The 20,766-nt window shown below is 40.4% G+C and overlaps 1 long non-coding RNA gene and 4 other non-coding genes across 5 annotated transcripts; 2 read left to right on the plus strand and 3 right to left on the minus strand.

The window, feature by feature from the left end:
- Positions 1-3,064: 3,064 nt before the first annotated feature.
- On the plus strand, positions 3,065-3,137 carry trnar-ccg (transfer RNA arginine (anticodon CCG)). Its single transcript has one exon. It is a non-coding gene; the product is annotated as a tRNA-Arg (tRNA).
- Positions 3,138-4,660: 1,523 nt separating this feature from the next.
- On the plus strand, positions 4,661-5,262 carry LOC141381760 (uncharacterized). The gene is made up of 3 exons (XR_012402413.1): positions 4,661-4,763; positions 4,867-5,025; positions 5,099-5,262. It is a non-coding gene; the product is annotated as an uncharacterized lncRNA (long non-coding RNA).
- Positions 5,263-14,889: 9,627 nt separating this feature from the next.
- Positions 14,890-14,963, minus strand: trnat-agu (transfer RNA threonine (anticodon AGU)). The gene has a single exon. It is a non-coding gene; the product is annotated as a tRNA-Thr (tRNA).
- Positions 14,964-15,149: 186 nt separating this feature from the next.
- On the minus strand, positions 15,150-15,223 carry trnat-ugu (transfer RNA threonine (anticodon UGU)). Its single transcript has one exon. It is a non-coding gene; the product is annotated as a tRNA-Thr (tRNA).
- A 5,248-nt stretch (positions 15,224-20,471) lies between these two features.
- Positions 20,472-20,543, minus strand: trnap-cgg (transfer RNA proline (anticodon CGG)). Its single transcript has one exon. It is a non-coding gene; the product is annotated as a tRNA-Pro (tRNA).
- Between the last annotated feature and the right edge of the window lie 223 nt (positions 20,544-20,766).

A 20,766-nucleotide genomic window follows, 5' to 3' on the forward strand; every position in this document is an offset into this window, starting at 1 on the left:
TTTGAAAAATCACAAAAAATGAAAAATTTTTGAAAAATCACAAAAATAACAATTTTTTGAAAAATCACAAAAATGAACATTTTTTGAAAAATCGCAAAAGATGAAAATTTTTTGAAAAATCGCAAAAAACACAAAAAATTAAAAAATTTTGAAAAATCACAAAAAATGAAAATTTTTTGAAAAATCACAAAAATGAAATTTTTTTTAAAAATCGCAAAAGATGAACATTTTTTGAAAAGTCGCATAAAATCACAAAAAATGAACATTTTTTTAAAAATCGCAAAAAAATTAAAAATTTTTGAAAAATCACAAAAAATCACAAAAATTTAAAATTTTTTGAAAAAACACAAAAAATGAAAAAAAATTTAAAAATCGCAGAAAATCACAAAAAATGAAATTTTTTTGAAAAATCGCAAAATATGAAATTTTTTTGAAAAATCACAAAAATTTTTTTTGAAAAATCGCAAAATATGAAAATTTTTTTAAAAATCGTAAAAAATCACAAAAATGAACATTTTTTGAAAAATCACAAAAAATGAAAATTTTTGGAAAAATCACAAAAAATGAAATTATTTTGAAAAATCGCAAAATATGATTTTTTTTTGAAAAATCGCAAAAAATCACAAAAAATGAAAAATTTTTGAAAAATAACAAAAAATGAAAATTTTTTGAAAAATCACAAAAATGAACATTTTTTGAAAAATCGCGAAATATGAATTTTTTTGAAAAATCGCAATAAATCACAAAAAATGAAAATTTTTGAAAAATCACAAAAAATTAAAAATTTTTGAAAAATCACAAAAATGAACATTTTTTTAAAAATCGCAAAAGATGAAAATTTTTTGAAAAATCGCAAAAAACACAAAAAATTAAAAATTTTTGAAAAATCACAAAAAATGAAAAATTTTTGAAAAATGACAAAAATGAACATTTTTTGAAAAGTCGCATAAAATCACAAAAAATGAAAAAATTTTTAAAAATCGCAAAAAAATTAAACATTTTTGAAAAATCACAAAAAATCACAAAAATTGAAAATTTTTTGAAAAAACAAAAAATGATAAAATTTTTAAAAATCGCAGAAAATCACAAAAAATGAATTTTTTTTGAAAAATCGCAAAATATGAATCGCAAAATATGAAAATTTTTTGAAAAATCGCAAAAAATCACAAAAATTTTAAATTTTTGATAAATCACAAAAAATGAACATTTTTTGAAAAATCACAAAATGAAATCATTTTGAAAAATCGCAAAATATGATTTTTTTTTGAAAAATCGCAAAAAATCACAAAAAATGAAAAATTTTTGAAAAATAACAAAAAATGAAAATTTTTTGAAAAATCACAAAAATGAACATTTTTTGAAAAATCGCAAAATATGAAATTTTTTTGAAAAATCGCAAAAAATCACAAAAAATGAAAAATTTTTGAAAAATCACAAAAAATTTAAATTTTTTGAAAAATCACAAAAATGAACATTTTTTTAAAAATCGCAAAAGATGAAAATTTTTTGAAAAAATCTTGAAAAATCATAAAAAAATCTTGAAAAATCACCAAAAATCATGAAAAATGAAAAATTCACCAAAAATCATGAAAAATTATCTGTACAAACAGTAAAAAATATGTAGTGCAAAAAAATGACAGTGCAAATACAACGACAGTACAAATAACAGACAAATAAAATGACAATGTGAAATTGACAGCGATATGTACAATGAATAGGTGTCCACATAGTTGTAGGCAGTGTTGTTTCAAGTATGGATTGGCTAAAAGTCAGTGCATTCTACATATCGATGTTGTGCAGTGAGGGTATGGAAGAGTCTGTGTGTTGTGTATTAAGTGTTAATCAGCCTGATAGTCTGAGGGAACAAATTTTTCTTTAGCCGGCTGGTGCGTGACCAGATGCTGCGGAACCATCTGCCTGAGGGTAGCAGACGGTTTTGTCTGTATAATTGCACATGTTAAACTAATTTAAATTAGAAGTCCACTAAATGTTCATTAACTAAAGTCACAGCAAAAGGTGCTACAATTAATGTAGAAATGCCAAAGTTCCACTGCTTTTTCTGTGACAACTGTAGGGCTCGTCCAGGGATTGAACCCAGGACCTTTCGCATCCTAAGCGAGAATCATACCCAACGAGCCCTGAAGAAAGACCCTGCAGTGCCAAAAAAAATTCTTACTTTTTTATAAATACTTTTTGTTCTTGTTGTTTTTAGTATGTGCCACCTGGGTTGCCTTTGATGCAGTTCCTTTTAAGTTGGCTGTGCAGCACAATCCAGTGTGACCTTCAAAAGCTAGGTTCATACCCGTAGGTCAAAAAGACATGACAATGGAAAACTCTTCAGAGAAGCTGTTTTGTCATTAGGTGTACACACCAGATCGTCTGAATGCAATATGGTATAGGGATCCTTAAGTGCTGTTTTCTAGGTTAAAAGAACGTCCGGAGTCATACAACAGATATGGCAAATGCTAGTATTGGCCCAGTGGCCTAATGGATAAGGCATCACTCTTTGAAGTTGGGGATTGTGGATTCAAGTCCTGTTTGGGTTGTGTTTGTTAGGTTACATTTAAGTTGTTTGAAAAAATCCTGACTTGTCTACTCAAAGCTTAGGTGTGATGATCTATGGGCAATAGTTAGCTTCCAATTCTCAGACTTGCTGCACACTTCAATTAGGATTCATCCAATCTTGCTTGAATCTCACTGTCATGTTACAAACCTAAAAGGTTCCGCTAAGCTCTGGGAATGGAGATCTTGACTTCAAGTACCCCGTGGCTCTCAATTGACGGTCTCATGTTAGGTGGATGATGATGAAATGCAAACTAGCTGCAGAAAGGTTGTGATTTCAAGTTAATGAGAGTTAAAGTCAAGACCAGTCACACTATACACTAGAACCATACCCCAGAACCGATGAGACACGAATGTGAATGATTGCAGAAAGAAAATGTTTGGCCATTAGTTCTTATTTGATAGAATGCAAACTGTCATCGAGATCCTAAAGTGCAGTTTTCCATGCGGTAGCATCTTGTTGAAGGCGTACAAGAGATCCTTGATAGAAGATTGGTGACATGGCCCAGTGGCCTAATGGATAAGGCATCAGCCTCCGGAGCTGGGGATTGTGGGTTCAAGTCCCACCTGGGTCGTTTTTGAAAATCTCCCTTTAACTTGAGATCAGTGTTTGGTGGATGAAACACAGTAGCTGTGAAAACCTTCTTGAGATGTGTTTGCGTGTCATTAACTTCCTTGATTGGCATTCCATACTACCTGTTATGACTAAAAGGGTAACGACATACCTAACGCAAATGGCAATTTTGAAGCATGCATGGTGCCTACAGAGAAGAGACTGTGTACAAACACAAAGATGATGCTTACATATTAAGCTGGTACGTTGTTCAAGATCCATAAACAATTCTAACGACTGAATCATTAACGCTCCTTTTTTGTCTGTATTATTGTACAGGGCAGACTAATTTAGATCAGAAATCCACTAAATCTTCATTAACTAAAGTTGCTACAACTAACACAGAAACACCAAAGCATCACTGCTTTTCTGTGGAAGATGTAGGGCTCATTCAGGATTTGAACCCAAGACCTCTCACACCCAAAGCGAGAATCATACCCCTACACCAATGAGCCCAGTAGAAACACTCTGCAGTTTCAAAAAAAATTTCTGTAAAATCGGTCCAATCTACTTTTTGTTCATGTAGTTTTTGTTATGTGTGTCAGCAACTCCCTGGATTCATGTTACAGTTCACAGGCAGTATAGAAACAGCATAGTGGCCTAATGGATAAGGCATCAGCCTTCGAAGCTGGGGATTGTGGGTTCGAGTCCCACCTGAGTTGTCTTTGACGCAGTTCCTTTTAAGTTGGCTGTGCAGCACAATCCATTGTGGCTTTCAAAAAGCTAGGTTCATACCCTTAGGTCAAAAAGACATGACAATTGAAAACTCTTCAGAGAAGCTGTTTTGTCATTAGGTGTACGCACCAGATCGTCTGAATGAAATATGGTATAGGGATCCTAAAGTGCTGTTTTCTGAGTTACAAGAACTTCCTAAACCGTACAACAGATATGGCAAATGCTAGTATTGGCCCAGTGGCCTAATGGATAATGCATCAGCGTTCGAAGCTGGGAATTGTGGGTTTAAGTCCCATTTGGGTTGTGTTTGTTGGGTTAAATATAAATTGTGTGGAAAAAATCCTCACTTGTCCCCTCAAACCTTAGGCGTGATGATCTGAGGTCAATAGTTAGCTTCAAATTCTCAGACTTGCTGCACACTTCAATAAAGATTTATCCAATCTTGCTTAAATTATCCAATCACTTTACAAACATCAAAGGTTCTGAAAAGCTCTGGTAATGGAGATCTTGACTTCAAGTACCCCGTGGCTTTCAACTAATGGTCTCATGTTAGGTGGATGATAATGAAATGCAAACAAGAAAATAGCTGCAGAAAGGTTGTGATTTCATGTTAATGAGAGTGGCCTTGTGGATAAGGCATCAGCCTCTGGAGTTGGGTATTGTGGGTTCAAGTCCCATCTAAGTTGTCTTTGAAGGACCACTATAGATTTAATTACAGATCATTTCAACCAATCATTGCAATGAAAAAAAAACTGATGCATCAACACATCAAAGCACTCTCTTGCTGACATCAGGGCTTTCCTGTTGCAGTCGGGTGTGCACGTCTCCAACACCACTATAAGACGATACTATAGACATCAAAGCCCTGTAGGCCTTCCTAGAAAAACAACTGCAAGGCAAGGAAAATGAACAGGTATTGTGTATTATCATCTTGTCAAATCAAGTATTTCAGCAACACTTATGTCAAATTGTTAATAAAATGAATTAATAAATTATTGTATGTGTTTGTTGTATAGTGCTGCACTTAAAACGATTGACGAAAAACTGCACAAGGACAATGAGCGATCTGCTAAAAAGATTCAGAGTGAGCTTCTGTTTAGAATACAGTTAAAAGCATCAGTCTGCAATATTAGAAAACCAGTAAAACAACTCAGGTGGACCTATGGAAAAGCCAGGTAAGCCATTTTGAACAATGCCATGATGAAAAGATTTATTTATTTACATTAATCCATGCATCTCTTTATTTAGGCTATTTGCTTTATACGAGCTTACATGTCCTACAAATTTATTAATAGGACATACCCTATTAATAAACTGCCATGTTGTGAAACCGAAAGCAAAGTATCCAGTAAAAATTCATGTCTGGGGAGCCATATTCCATCAGGGACCTGGACCGCTAGTTGTGCTAGAAGGTTAGTTCAAATCTCTTTAATATGATTGAATCGTTTCTTTGCAGTTTCTTTATTTATATATATATATTTTTTCTATTTTCAGGAATTATGGACAGATGTTTTTACGAAGACACTATAATAAAATTCAATCAGGCTCCATACGTAAAACAACACTTTAAGAACCATATCACTTCTTCCAAGGTAGATACAGTATGTAGGCCTACTGTACCAACTGTGTGTGTGTGTGTGTGTGTACATGTTCACTGATGTGTGTGTGTGTGTGTGTGTGTTTGCACACGTTCACAGCTGTGTGTGTTGAACTTTTTTATCAATCTTGATGATTATTGAATAATGAATAAAGTTAACACATTGCTTAAAGGGCACATAGTTTACCCCTTTTTATGATTTAACATTATTATTATGGTTCTTCTGAGTGTGCCAGTTTAGGTTCAGTTCAAAACACAATCCAGATTTTTTTATTATAATGTGTTATAATGTGTCATTTTAAGGGCGTGTACACAGCTTGCTGTTTTACATTTACATTTATTCATTTAGCAGACGCTTTTATCCAAAGCGACTAAAAAATGAGGACAAGGAAGCAATTTTCACAACTATAAGAGCAACAATAAATAAGTGCTGTAGGCAAGTTTCAGGTCTGTAAAGTCTAAGAAGGAAAGCATTAGTAATGTAAGAATTTAAAAATTGTTTTATTTTTTTTGAGTACAGTTAGTGGTATAGCTAGAGGCAATTGCAAATTAGGAAGTGAAGAGGAGACTAAATAGTTGAGTTTTAAGTCGTTTCTTGAAGACAGCAAGTGACTCTGCCGTTCTGTTGCAGTAAGGGAGTTCATTCCACCAACTGGGCAGATTGAATGCGAGAGTTCGGGAAAGTGATTACTTCCCTCTTTGGGATGCAACCACGAGGCGACGTTTATTCACAGAACGCAAGTTTCTTGAGGGCATATAAATCTGCAGAAGTGGGAGCAGATAAGAGGGAGCAAAGCCAGAGGTTGCTTTGTAGGCAAACATCAGAGCTTTGAATTTGATGCGAGCAGCAACTGGCAGCCAGTGCAAACGGGTGAGTAGCTGAGTGACATGTGCTCTTTTCAATTCATTAAAGACCACTCGTGCTGCTGCGTTCTGGAGTAGCTGAAGGGGCATGTTGCTTCACATGAAAATTAGTTCCAAATTCAGTCGGTCGGTGAGTAAATGAATATGATAAATGAGAACACACAGGCATGTGCGTATAGAGATACAATGTAATGCTGTACAGTAACGTGTCATTTGTTTGTTTCAGTTGTCTTTATTTGAATGGTTTCGTGAGGATGTGATCGTGTGCTTTATCTGCCTGATTCCCTCTGAAGTGGGCGGGTTGTGTGACGTTCGATTTGGGGGACATTATGGGGGCGGGGTTTGCGTGACGTGCTGCGAGCTACTAGCCCGAGAGTGGAAACACAACATGATTTCGGCCTCACTGCTTAACCTCCTGGGCAATTGGCCCACCGCGATTAAATCCCTGGCCTCACCTCACAGCCTCGAAGTCCAATGCGCTATCCATTGCACCACAGAGCCTGAGTGCTCTCCTGCCTCAAGCACTATTGCACAGAAAGCACTTTTTGATACTCTCTGGCCCATAAAAGCACAGCTCACTGCGGACAAGGTGTAACCCCTCTTAGTTCGTATATGTTTTTTATAATGATCACGCGGAAGCAGTTTACCTGAACAAGTTCACTTTATAGTGTTCTTCAAAAGAAAACAGGGCTCCACACAGACAATAAGTGTACCAGGGCTGGTCATCAGAAAAAGTCACTCTCAACAGCTCTTGAACAATAAGTGAACTCACAAAATGGCCGGCTGACTCCACCCATTATACCCCCTTTCTCACCTGTAGGTGTCTGTTTTTTCCCATGATGTATTACACAGTTAAACAGTGAACATAGGATTTTGATTTAATTAGAACAGATATTTTTAACAAAAACAAGCATTTTGACACCATTCATACTTAATTAACAGTTTCATTTTTTCCCCCGTTACATTCTCCCCCACTGAATGTGACAAAATGCGACAACCTTAGAAAACACAAAAATGCAGAAATTAACCTAGAATTGCCGTTCTTAGCACAAAGCTTTTGATCCGTTTTATCTGTTCAAATCAAGAACTGATAGGAAAAAGTGCTGCGCATATCACTCATCCTGATCATGACCCAAATGAAGTGCCTTTAACACATCACACTTGCAATTCATTTCACTTGTTTTCTACAAAGACAGATACAAAAAAAAAACGTTTCTGACATATCAATGTTTCAAACTAACAATTGAAAAGGACCATTTTCCCAGACTTTGTTTTCTTGAACTAAACAAGGTCTGTTGACTCATGGAAGAAATAAGGCGATTTACTGGCTTCAACAATCTGCCAAACCTTGATCTGCGACCCGGTAACTCAGTGCTATCCACATTACCATTAGGAACAAAACCAGGATCGCAGGCATTAGATGTTTCAGGTCCGTCCTGAAGAATCATAGAATCCATTGAAGTATTCTCAGAACCCGCATTATGCGATGGCACATCAACAATTTCAGCTGAGTTGGAAATGTCACACAACTCATTCATCTGAGAAACATTGTCAGCTACGACAAGACCATCACCATTGTCCATTGAATCATCAGAACTTACTGAGCATCCATCAGAAACGCCATCATCTACAGAAATCACACTCCCATCATCATTTGTCCCCACAGCGTCACATACAGGGAGAAAATTGACACACAAAAGCAGGTTTCTGTGCACAACTTTGACTTGATCAGACACAGGGTGTTTTATTTTGTAAATGTGAGTTTTAGGATCGCAATCAACCACAGTATACACTACACTGTCCCACTTGTCTGAGAGTTTACGTTTGCCACGCTCGCTCTTGTTGGCTAAAAGAACCCTATCACCGACTTCAATATTCACACCCTTATTTCTGCGATTGTATACGCGGGCTTGGTGAGACTGTTCTTTAGAAGCATTAGTCTTTGCAACAGCGAGAGCATCCTTCAAGTCCCTACTCAGAGACTCAACGTACTTGGGAAGAGCAACATTCAAATCATCCCTCAACACACTCTTAAAGATGACATCAATCGGTAGTCTTGGGACACGGCCGAACATTAGATAGAAGGGAGGAAATCCGGTAGTCTCATGTGAGGTACAATTGTAAAGAAAAGTCAATGTGTGAAGCATCTGAGGCCAGTCATGCTTTGGTCGAGGCTCAAGAGTTCTGATCATATTTCCCAATGTTCGGTTGAATCGCTCAGCGGTGCCATTCCCCATTGGGTGATATGGGGTAGTTTGAGACTTCTTAACCCCTGAGAACTCAAGCAAGTGTCTGATTAGCTCGCTACAGAAATTGGCACCCTGATCAGAATGAACACGCTCTGGGAAACCATAGTAGCAGAAATAGTTATCCCAGAGCTTCTTTGCCACCGACCTAGCAGATTGGTTTGAACAACAGAAGGCATGGGCAAGTTTAGTAAAATGGTCGGTGACCACTAATACGTCAACTGATTTATTTCGTGAATCCTCTGCCGTCCAAAAGTCAATGCAGACCAATTCAAGTGGAGCAGAGGTCTTAACACTTTCCAGTAAAGCCCGTCCCTCTGGCTCCGGTGTCTTCGCAAGCACACAACGACTACACACTTTCACATACTCACGTACATCCTGCTCAATACCTGTCCAATAAAAACGCTGACGGCAAAGGTGAAGAGAACGATACTGCCCTTGGTGTCCAGCCTCATTGTGACAACCCCTCAACACTTCATCTTTGAGTGACGAAGGCACTACAAATTGGAAACGTTTATGATGTGTCAAAGGATCTTTTGAAACACGATACAGGACACCGTCAGCCAAGGATAGTTTGTCCCACTGCTTTAAAAGCTTCCGTACAGCACTAGGCTCTCCCATACGCACACGCCTGGAAGGCCTACGTTTCTGGTCAACATAGAACATCACCCTCTGCAAATGTTCATCCTGGAGTTGACTGTCTCTTAGTTCTTGGTGAGAGTATGAGGGAAGAGCATCAAATCCAACCTCTGTGATTTGTTGGACAAATCCAACCAAAGGAATAGTTCGCATTCTCGTCGCATCATCCCAAGAAAGATGATTGGAGAAAACAGCAGCCACCTCAGCATTCGAAAAACTACCCAGCCCATCCACGTCTGGAGCAACCCCCATCCGATCACAAGCATCCGCCGAGACCTCCACACTGCCGACCACTCGCTGACAGGCATTGGACAATCTGAAAAGATCCTGGACAGTAGCGCAAGTATAATTTCTTGACTCTGCAATAAGCTTTTCATAAGGTTCCCTGACTATGCGATGGCTAACCCGACTGTCAACAAAAGGTTGCCTACTCAAAGTGTCAGCTATTGTGTTCTTCGACCCTGGAACATATTTGATGTCAAACTCAAAGGCAGCGAGTTTAGCCACCCACCTTTGTTCACAGGCGTCGAGCCTAGGTTTGGTCAAAATGTGCGTCAATGGGTTATTATCTGTCCAAGCTGTGAACCGATGCCCTTTTAGCCAGTGGCTAAACTTGTCACATACAGCCCACTTAAGCGCGAGGAACTCAAGACGATGTGCTGGATATCTGGCTTGTGCTCTGGACAGTGATCTACTCGCAAACGCAATGGGCCGAGCCCTGTTCTCTCCAGGACTCAGTTGCGAAAGCACAGCACCCAACCCTTCAGTTGATGCATCAGTGGCAAGAATAAAAGGTCTAGAAAAGTCAGGGTGTGCAAGGACTACATTAGACAGAAGGGCTTCTTTCAATGCAGACAAAGCTGCCTCACATGCTGGAGACCAATCATCGGGAGTAAGCTTTCTAGTTATAGAAACCCCTCTGCGTCCCACTCCTCTGGCCTTCCTAACTCCACTAGTCAAAGCAAAAAGTGGCCGTGCAAGGGACGAACAATTCTCAATGAACCTTTGGTACCACATGACGAGACCAAGAAAGGACTGAATTCTCTTAACCGACGGGGTTGCACCATCAGGGCACATTAAATCTGCAGAAGTAATATTAGCAATTGCTTCAACTTTACTAGGGTCCGTTGACACACCCTCTTCTGTGATTAAATGACCAAGAAATTTTACAGAGCGTCTTAAAAAATTACATTTTTTGGAGACAATTTCAAATTGTGCTTTTTCAACATTCCGAAAACCATTTCGAGCCTCTGTAGTGCAACCTCTTCACTGGGTGCAAATACCATTAAATCATCCAAGTAGCACAACAGAGACAAGAAATTTTGATCCCCAAAAATCTTAGTCATCATTCTCATGAAACTCGCAGGTGAGTTACAGAGGCCTTGCGGTAGCCTGTTATATTCGTGCAACCCTACCGGCGTCGTGAATGCTGTGTACTTTTTGTCATCTTCATGCAGTGGAACATTATAGAATCCAGAAGTTAAGTCCATCGTACTAAAAAATGAATTGCCACCGAGTGCCGCAAGACAATCCTCCTGATGGGGCAAAGGGTGCGCATCTTTCACAGTACACGCGTTAAGCCAACGAAAGTCCGTGCAAATGCGCAAATCGCCATTCTTTTTCCAGCACAAAACCAAAGGCGATGCAAATTCGCTAACGGACTTTCGAATTATGCCCCTCTCCTCCATTTCATTAAGAGCGACGCGCAACTTCTGATACTGCGAAGGGGGGACTCGCCTAAAAGGTAAGCGAAATGGTCTTTCGTCAACTAGGCGAATTCTGTGCACAAAGTCCCTAACTTCGCCACAGTCAAGAGAATGTCTAGAAAAAATGGATTCGTATTCAAGCACTAAATCACACAGCTTCGCCTTCCAAAAATCTGAAACTTCACATGCTTCCAAGTCAACAGACTCCAAACCGCACTTTTGAAGTCTGCTGCTAGGTGCATCGGATCTATCTGGCTCAACTGCTGACTGCTGAACACAAAGCCGCACAGTAGACTCAGACGCCGCTTCGCACACATCCTCTAAAGCGATACAAGGATAAACGTCAGCTACTTTAGTGTTTCGCCTCAGCGTTACTGGCTTGTCGCTAGGATTAATCAACTTTAGTGGTATCCAACCGTCGCCCCAAAGAGGAGAAACTACACGACCAACTAAAACTTTTTTAGAAGCAGAATGGACTCTAGATGGTTCCACCATCACAGTACTGCCTACCTGGCCACATGACTTAGCGGGTAGTTTCCCCCAGACAAGATGTTCCTGACCAGGCGAAAGCGTGACTGCACTATGAAGTTTTACTGTACCGACAACATCCGGAACTGTTTCACCCCTCCAGCGACGTATACCAGCCAGCATCGACAAAAACTCGTCACCCTCTGAACTAGGTCCACTGGGGGTTGAAATCAATTCCCAATATCTGTCAGAACCCTTCAGTCTGTGGACGAGATACTTAATGACATTCGTCCCCAAAATTAGGTCATCATCTTGGCCTGGAACGACAAGACATGGGACAATAACATCACAGCCATAAACATCCAGTTTAAGTTCAACTACACTCTTTGGGAACACTCGTTTGCCACCACATCCTATTATGATGACATCAGTTTCTTTTTCCGTAACAGTATCCAGGACACCATGTTCCCTTAGCTTAGTGACTACCGAATCACTCAGCGTACAAGCCATAGAGCCGGTGTCCAACATGGCGCTAACAGTGAGTGAGTCATTAATAAGAACAGGTGTGTAGAAGAGTGTATCTGAGCAAGCTATACGTTGTGTATTCTGAAAGACGACTTTCTGAGAGTCGGGACAAAGATTCTTAAACGAGAGAAACAAAGCTTCGAAATCAGTATCCACCTCGAGGGAATTTTCTGCAACACCCACACTCCCCCTCTCCGAATGCGGGTGTTTCAGTTTTCCTGATCGCCAGGTGAATCTGAAGAAAACCGTGTAGTAGCGAATTTCTTTGTACAGTCTCGTTTGGAATGACCAGCAGTATGGCACCTAAAGCACAAACGATGAGTTTTACAATGGTCAATTGTAGTGTGCGCTGTGTCACCACAAATTCTACAGTTTTTTCGCCCAACTGCATTCATTTCTCGCATTTTACCTGCAGGCACATACTCTGAAACGCTCTCTTCCTTCTTTTTCAAAATGTCAATCAGCTGTGTCAGCATATCAGCCATCCGATTCAAACTAGACTCATCTTTTGTATCGGGTTTTGAGTCATTAGGTACGCTGGGTCCCTGCTTAAAACATGCTAGCACAGGCTCAGGACCAGCATTAACATGTTCGCAGCTGTGCAAAGAAATCTGCGCGTTCTGACCGATCGCATATTCGTTTGTAATTGCTCTCGACTTGCTGTCACGCTGGAAACTGTCTAATAGCTCCTGAACATCCTTTGCGGTCCATTTTTCTAATGGCCGCACTTTAAAAGTACGCGCTAAATCAGTGTCTGGACAATTTCGCACAAACATCATTGCAACTTCAGAACTCAAATTGTCCATACACCTACCCTGAGCCCTGAGACACTCGTCAGCAATGTCTGCTGCTTTATTCAGTCGCAGCCAGTAGTCAACAGGGTTCTCGCCGTATCTAGGTAACGTGCCGTAAAAATCAGCAAGTGGCATACTAGAATATGACACGTTACTGAAATGTTGCTTAAGTATGCTGTATATCAAATTTGGCTGTGATTTGTAGTCTAACGTAGGGTTACTGCGCAAAGTTACTTTTACAACATCTCTTGCCCTACCCATAAGATGGCTGATTATTTCGTCTGCTTGATTAGGAATGTCAACATTTCTTTTTTGTAGGTAGAGCTGCATCATGTCAACCCATTCTTGGACATCGCATCTACCCAGATTGTCGCCCCTAAACACAGGCGGTTCTTTTTCACCTGATTTCAAGATGACATTCAGCTGTGATAAATCAAGATTAGCACATTGGGAACTCGAAGTGCTATTCTTGTTACAGCTCCCAGCGAATCCACCCTCTGATAGAAGTTTAGCAGTAACTGATTCACCAATTTTTCGACCCAATTCCTCAACTAAAACATTAAGATCGCCCACATCACGATCACTAGATGTTCCCAATTTACCTGGCTTAGGAGTAGACGTGACACGGAAAGGAAAGTTTGGTTGACATCATGCGCCATGAAATTCTCTTTCACTGAATGGTCATCGGACTTAACTTTCATTCCACTCTGCCCCAATTTAGCATTAGAATATTGCATCAGGTATTTTCCCCGCCCAGCCCCGAACAACCAGCTATCTGCACCACCCTCAGCCATTTGAAAATACTTTTATCATGAAACTCAAAAAGTAAATAAACTAATCAGGAAAGATTCAGTCAATAACAGTCACTTAGCTGCAGTCCGTCGATATCCCCGTTGCTCAAAGGCTGGTCAGAAAAGAAAGTTTTCTTTTCTTTTTTTTTCAATCGCAATAACGTCCTTAAACAGCAGGCAAATCGTCCATCAGAACCCCGCGGTGTTTCAGATGCACTCCGCCAGTCTCTCGATGGTTTTCACGCGAACCCAAAAGCCTGCGACGTCACACTTTCTCCTCGTTAGTCCCTCGTTGATTTTCACGTGAAGCTGGAAAGCCGCGACGGCTCCGTCACACTCGCTCCTCGCCTCTCCCTCGATGATTTTCACGTGAAGCTGGAAGCCCGCGACGGTCCCGTCACACTCGCTCCTCGCCTCTCCCTCAATGATTTTCACGTGAAGCTGGAAGCCCGCGACGGTCCTGTCACACTCGCTCCTCGCCTCTCCCTCGATGATTTTCACGTGAAGCTGGAAAGCCGCGACGGCCCCGTCACTCTCGCTCCTCGCCTCTCCCTCGATGATTTTCACGTGAAGCTGGAAAGCCGCGACGGCCCCGTCACTCTCGCTTCTCGTCAATCCCTCGATGATCTGCGTTGTGTAGCTTATAAACAGCTCAACCAGCACACTGGTAACCCGAGCCCCACGCCACAGTAATAACACACTGCACTCAGCGTCGCGTCGATCACGAACGGGCTTCACGGCACCATTGTAACCCCTCTTAGTTCGTATATGTTTTTTATAATGATCACGCGGAAGCAGTTTACCTGAACAAGTTCACTTTATAGTGTTCTTCAAAAGAAAACAGGGCTCCACACAGACAATAAGTGTACCAGGGCTGGTCATCAGAAAAAGTCACTCTCAACAGCTCTTGAACAATAAGTGAACTCACAAAATGGCCGGCTGACTCCACCCATTATACCCCCTTTCTCACCTGTAGGTGTCTGTTTTTTCCCATGATGTATTACACAGTTAAACAGTGAACATAGGATTTTGATTTAATTAGAACAGATATTTTTAACAAAAACAAGCATTTTGACACCATTCATACTTAATTAACAGTTTCATTTTTTCCCCCGTTACAAAGGCACTGCTGGGATTCAAACCTTGACAGGGGCTAATTTTTTAATCGAAAAAAGAAAAAAAAAAACTAACTATGGTAGCGCTGCATGTGTGAATGTCTGGACTTGAAATATTAAAGTCCAGTTGGTTAGGCATTACCACACTATGCTATATAAAGCCATCGTCCAAAGACCTCTTGAACGAGCAGCGTTCTTAAGGATTTGAATATTGTTAAGAAACAGACTGCTAAAAATCCTGCTGCGTAAACACTCGTTACTCTTAACAAAAGGCAACCTTGACACCTGTACATTAGGCACTGCTGGGATTTGAACCCAGGATCTCCTGTTTACTAGACAGGCGCTTTGACCAACTAAGCCACAGCACCAACGTTGTAGAAGAGACAAGACGTTTTTGCATACAGAGACTAAAAAAAGACAGCAAGTCTTAAATTGGCAAGCAAAGAGGTTGTTTAACTCTATTTGTCGCAATATTTATTACGCCTCAAAGCTATACAATTTTATTATGCATTCCGGTAAGCTCTATACAAGAAGCACACGCACCACCTGGACTAAGGCGCTGCTGGGATTTGAGCCCAGGATCTCCTGTTTACAAGACAGGCGCTTTGACCAGCTAAGCCACAGCGCCACAAAAATGAAAGTAAGAGACATTTGCCCGATAACAAAAATTAAATAAAAATTAAAATGAATAATAAAAAAAACACTACAAAAACCAGCATGTCAGGATGCAGAAAAGCAAAATTTACTATGCTTTCTACTCAGTTACTTTGCACATGCATAATGAGGCTCTTGTACGACAAATCCAAAAGGCGTGATCTCAACAATAGGTGGTAGTCACTTTTGCCCAAAACCACAGGTTGCCTTCGAGTCATTCCTCAAGTCCACTCGGCCCTGCACCGTTTTCTAATCTCCCTTATTTAAAACAGCTCAATTAAGTCATCGGCTTTATTGTAGAGTACCCCTAGTATCTGAGCCTGCACTGCGCAATGAAAGAAAGAAGCAAAACGGGATGGACAGATGTCTAAAATGTTGGAAACGCACCACTTCTAAGTCAGTGAAGAAAAAGGGCAAAGTCTGCGAATCTGGTGGGACTCAACCCAACAACCTTTGAAAGGCTCAGCCTAGAAGTCCAATGCGCTATTCATTGCACCAAAGAACCACACCTTAAGTCAGTGAAGAAGAAGAGGCAAGCTTGCGACCCTGGTGGGATTCAAGCACACAACCATTGAATGGCTCAGCTCACAGCCTCAAAGTCCAATGCGCTATCCATTGCACCACAGAGCCTGAGTGCTCTGCTGCCTCTAGCACTGTTGCACAGAAAGCACTTTTTGGTATTCTCTGGCCCATGAAAGAACAGCCAACTGCAGACAAGGTACTGCTGGGATTCAAACCCAGGAACTCCTGTTTACTAGACAGTCGCTTTGACCAACTAAAGCACAGTGCCAAATGATGTTGACATAGGCTAATTGTTTAATCGGAAAAAGAGAAAAAAAAAAACTAACAACGGTAGCGCTGCATGCTTGAATGTCTAGACTTGAAATATTAAAGTCCAATTGGTTACGCATTACCACACTATGCTATATAAAGCCATTGTCCAAAGCCCTCTTATACGAGCAGCGTATTTATGGATTCGAGTTTTGTTAGGAACTGACTGCTAAACATGCCGCTGCGTAAACACTCGTAACTCTTAAAGGGCCATGAAACCCCCTCGTTTCAGCAGGGTGTTTTCACACCTCTTCTTTGGAAAAAGTCAGAAAAGTGGGCGTGTCCAGCTCTGTTTAGGGGGGAGTGTCGGAGGAACTAAAGTGGGATGGTGTGGGAGTGTCGATTTGGGCACGCGCGAGTTTCAGAGTCAAAATACACACACACACACACACACATACATACAGGAGAATGTGATGGTGTTTAACCTACATGGACATCTGTAGTCGAATTATTAGCCAAATTATTAAATGGTGGACTTTAACTGCAGTTTGGCTCTTTCATTCAGGGAATTCATTCATGCCCCTCGCGACACACGAGATATTTGATTCGAGGAGCTGCTCTAAGCGTGTATTTTTCATGCAATGTTTGATACCGCACGGCGAATGAGAGAAAAAAACCCTCTGCATTTCCCAGAAACTTAGATGCACACGACAGGTAGTGTCAGAAAGCCGCGCGTGTTATTCCGGTCACTAAATGCGGTAAAAACCCTACACGAGGTTAAAGTTTGGTTGTGGTGCTAACGTGTTTACACTCGGTGCAATAGTTTGTTAGATACGAACAAACTGAATAAACAAAGAGCACTGGTCGCTCACTTACCAAATCTGTAGAGACAGGACAATCACCAGCAACTAGAGCCGCGTCTTTATGAAGAGAATACTACAAACGATTCCAGATCCCAGCGTTTGCAGATGAGAACAGCTCTCAGGTAAACAATAATCCTCCTTAGACACGTAAGTTATTGTTGTCGCGCGTCGCGTACACTGTTAATCCACACGTGAGTCTGAGCTCTCACAGAGAGAAAATGAAAACGAAACTTAACTGCAGCAAACTATAAAAGCAACACTTCACGCTTGTTTTGCCAACACAACGTGGCGTCTCTGTCCTGAAAACACGGTGATAGTAATGAATATTAATGAAGTTGCACAATAGAGTGCGCTGATTGGTTTGACCCAAGCCTTACTCATGCATTAATGCAGCACACTGTAAGACGTAATAAGACTCACTCTGGCACAGACGCCCAGTCTGCACGCTGGAATACACGCTATTATGTCATGACCGTGACGCAGCTTCAAAAATTCGTTTCAAACAGGAAGTACGAATTTGCTTAAAATAACGCAAAAACAACCAATTTACACTTTTTAGTGAAATATAGGTGTCCTAATAGTGTTTTTAGCAGTGTGGGACACATATACGACTGTCAACAGCTCAAAAAATGTGTTTTGGTGTTTCGTGACCCTTTAAGAAAAAGCAGTCCTGGAAGCTGTACAATAGGAACTTTAGGGGTTTGAACCAAGAATCTCCTGTTTACTAGAGGATATTCCAAACAACAATTAACACATGATTAAGGGTAGATTAAATAAAAATAAAATAATGCATTTTTTACTTTGATCTTGAACAGAGGCCAGGTTACCGGTCAGGTTTGAGACATGATCATCCAGACTCTAAAAGACCACGTCCGTCTTGTCAGCATTTTCTGCATCCTGACATGCTGGTTTTTGTTGTGTATTTATTTCTTCTTCGATTTTTGTTATCGGGCAAATGTCTCTTACAATTAATTTTTGTGGCGCTGTATCTTAGCTGGTCAAAATGCCTTGTAAACAGGAGATCCTGGGCTCAAATCCCAGCAGCGCCTTAGTTCAGGTGGTGCGTGTGCTTTTTTTATAGAGATTAACGAAATTAATTATAAAACTGTATAGCTTTGAGGCATAATGGATAGTGCGACAAAATGAGTTACATTTAAGAGCTCATCTGATTCACAACTAGTTGACTGCACACCCATGTTTTTAAGTTGTTTATCTCCCCCTCCATATTCTCCATTCCTCAAACCTATTGAGGATTTTTTTCCTGCCTGGAGATGAAAAGTGTATGACCGAAATCCAAACACATGTATACCCCTTCTCCAAGCTATAGCAGTTGATGCTTTTCGTGGCTGGATTTGCCATGCAAGGTGACATTTGCCCCACTGCTTGGCCACACCAATACAGAAAAGAGAATGCAGTATAGCTGTTTTTTTATTTATTTATTTTTTTACTGTAACTGTATTTAGTAAATACTTCTGTTGATGGTATATGTAGACCACATTTTCTGCAACTTTGTGTTGGTTGGGATGAACACTGTGTACGCTGTTTTTGTGAGGAAAATACAGTAAAATATATTTGGTATTTGTTTGTTTTGTATTAAAACAATTTTCGAAAAATTTTACAATGCACTTCTGTAGGTCTATGTACTGTCTGTAGTAAGTGTAACACTGAACAGAAGAAGGCTTACAGAAAGTCATTATGATGAATAGAGAAGAAGTGGTCATAGTGTTTTACATTAATCACATTAGTGTTCAACTGATCTTATGAATATCTATTAATGTGATGGCTTGTGTGTGTCATTTGAAAACAAAATACCTTTTTGAGAAGAAATCACATTGTTTTGAACTTATAATTTCATTTTGCAGAAGAATTGAAGAGTTTTGCCCAATGTGTGTGTGCTTTGTGATTTGTGTGTAGAGTTCTGACAATATGAGACATGCTTTCAGAAAATGTGTGTAAACAACTGGAAAAAACTGTAAACAACCTCTTTGGTTGTCATTTTAAGACCTCCAGGAACAAGTTTGGTGACCCCTGGCTTAAAAGCATAGTTCTCTCAGACAGCAACTTTACAGGGCAACACTATATGCTGAATGGCTCAACCGAAATTTTAACCTGTTATTTCTCACGGAATGAACGAGAATCATACTCCTAGACAAGCAAGCCACTATGCAAAGTAATGTTTTGTGGCGACACTATATGCTGGCAAACTGGAATTCTTCGAAAGACATTTTTATGAAAGACATAATTTGCTGTAAAACGCAGGACACCTGCAAGGTCTCATCCGGTATTTGAACCTGGGACCTCTCACATCCAAAGCGAGAATCACACCCCTAGACCAATGAGCCACTAAAGTGCTAGGATTTCACATGGCGTCAGAAGCATCAAATAGTCAGAAATCTTTCTCTAAAGGGAATCAAGGGCACCCTAAGCGAGATTCATACTCCTACACCAACAAACCACAAAAGCTTGAATATTTCACAAGACTTCAGAAGCAACATATGGTCAGAAATCCTTATCTAACAAACATTGAAGCAGGGCTTTTGCTTCATTTGGACCCAGGACTTCTACAATGGTTCGTCCAGGATTTGAAAACTGGACCTCTCGCACCTTATGTGAGAATCAAGCGCGTAGACCAACAAGCTACTGCAAAACAGCCACTTTACATGGCAATACTATCTGCTGACAAACTGGAATTCTTCAAAAGACATTTTTACGAAAGACATAATGCCCTGTTAAACACTAGACAACTGCAACGGCTCGTCTGGAATATGAACACAGGACCTCTCGCACCCGAAGCAAGAATCATGCCCCTATACCAACGAGCCACTGCAAAACAGCAACTTTAGATGGCAACACTATCTGCTGACCAACCGGCATTCTCAGAAAAAAGGCCTCTGTGTAAGCCACAACGACCTTACAAAACAAAAGACAACTGTAAGGGTTCAACTGAAATTTGAACCTAGGATTTCTCATGGCATGAACGAGAATCATACTCCTAGACCAGCAAGCCACTATGCAAGAAATATTTATGTAGCGACACTATCTGCTGACAAATTGGAATTCTTTGAAAGACGTTTTTCCGAAAGACATAATGCCCTGTAAAACACAGGACACCTGCAAGTGCTCGTCCAGGAATTGAACCTGAGACCATTCGCAACCGAAGCGAGAATCATACCCATAGACCAACAAGCCACTAAATTGGGAGAATTTCACAAGGTGTCAGATAGTCAGAAATCTTTCTCTAACGAATCAAGGGCACCCTAAGTGAGAATCATACCCCTAGACCAACGAGCCACTGCAAAACAGCAACTTTATATGGCAACACTATCTGCTGACAAACTGGCATTCTCAGAAAAAAGGCCTCTGTGTAAGCCACAACGACCTTACAAAACAGCAGACAACTGTAAGGGCTCAACCGAAATTTGAATCTGGGATTTTTCATTGCATGAACGAAAATCATACTCCTAGACCAGCAAGCCACTATGCAAAGGAATGTTTTATGTGGCGACACTATCTGCTGACAAACTGGAATTCTTCGAAAGACATTTTAATGAAAGACATAGTGCCCTGTAAAACACATAACACCTGTAAGGGCTCGTCCGGGATTTGAACCCGGGACCTCTCACACCCGAAGCGAGAATCATACCCCTAGACCAACGAGCCACTGCAAAACAGTAACTTTATATGGCAACACTATCAGCTGACGAACTGGCATTCTCAGAAAAAAGGCCTCTGTGTAAGCCACAACGCCCTTACAAAACAGCGGACAACTGTAAGGGCTCAACCGAAATTTGAATCTGGGATTTCTCTCGGCATGAACGAGAATCATAGTTCTAGACAACCAAACCACTATGCAAAGGAATGCTTTATGTGCCGACACTATCTG

The sequence above is a fragment of the Danio rerio genome, chromosome 4 (assembly GCF_049306965.1).
Source record: "Danio rerio strain Tuebingen ecotype United States chromosome 4, GRCz12tu, whole genome shotgun sequence".
Lineage (NCBI taxonomy): Eukaryota > Metazoa > Chordata > Actinopteri > Cypriniformes > Danionidae > Danio > Danio rerio.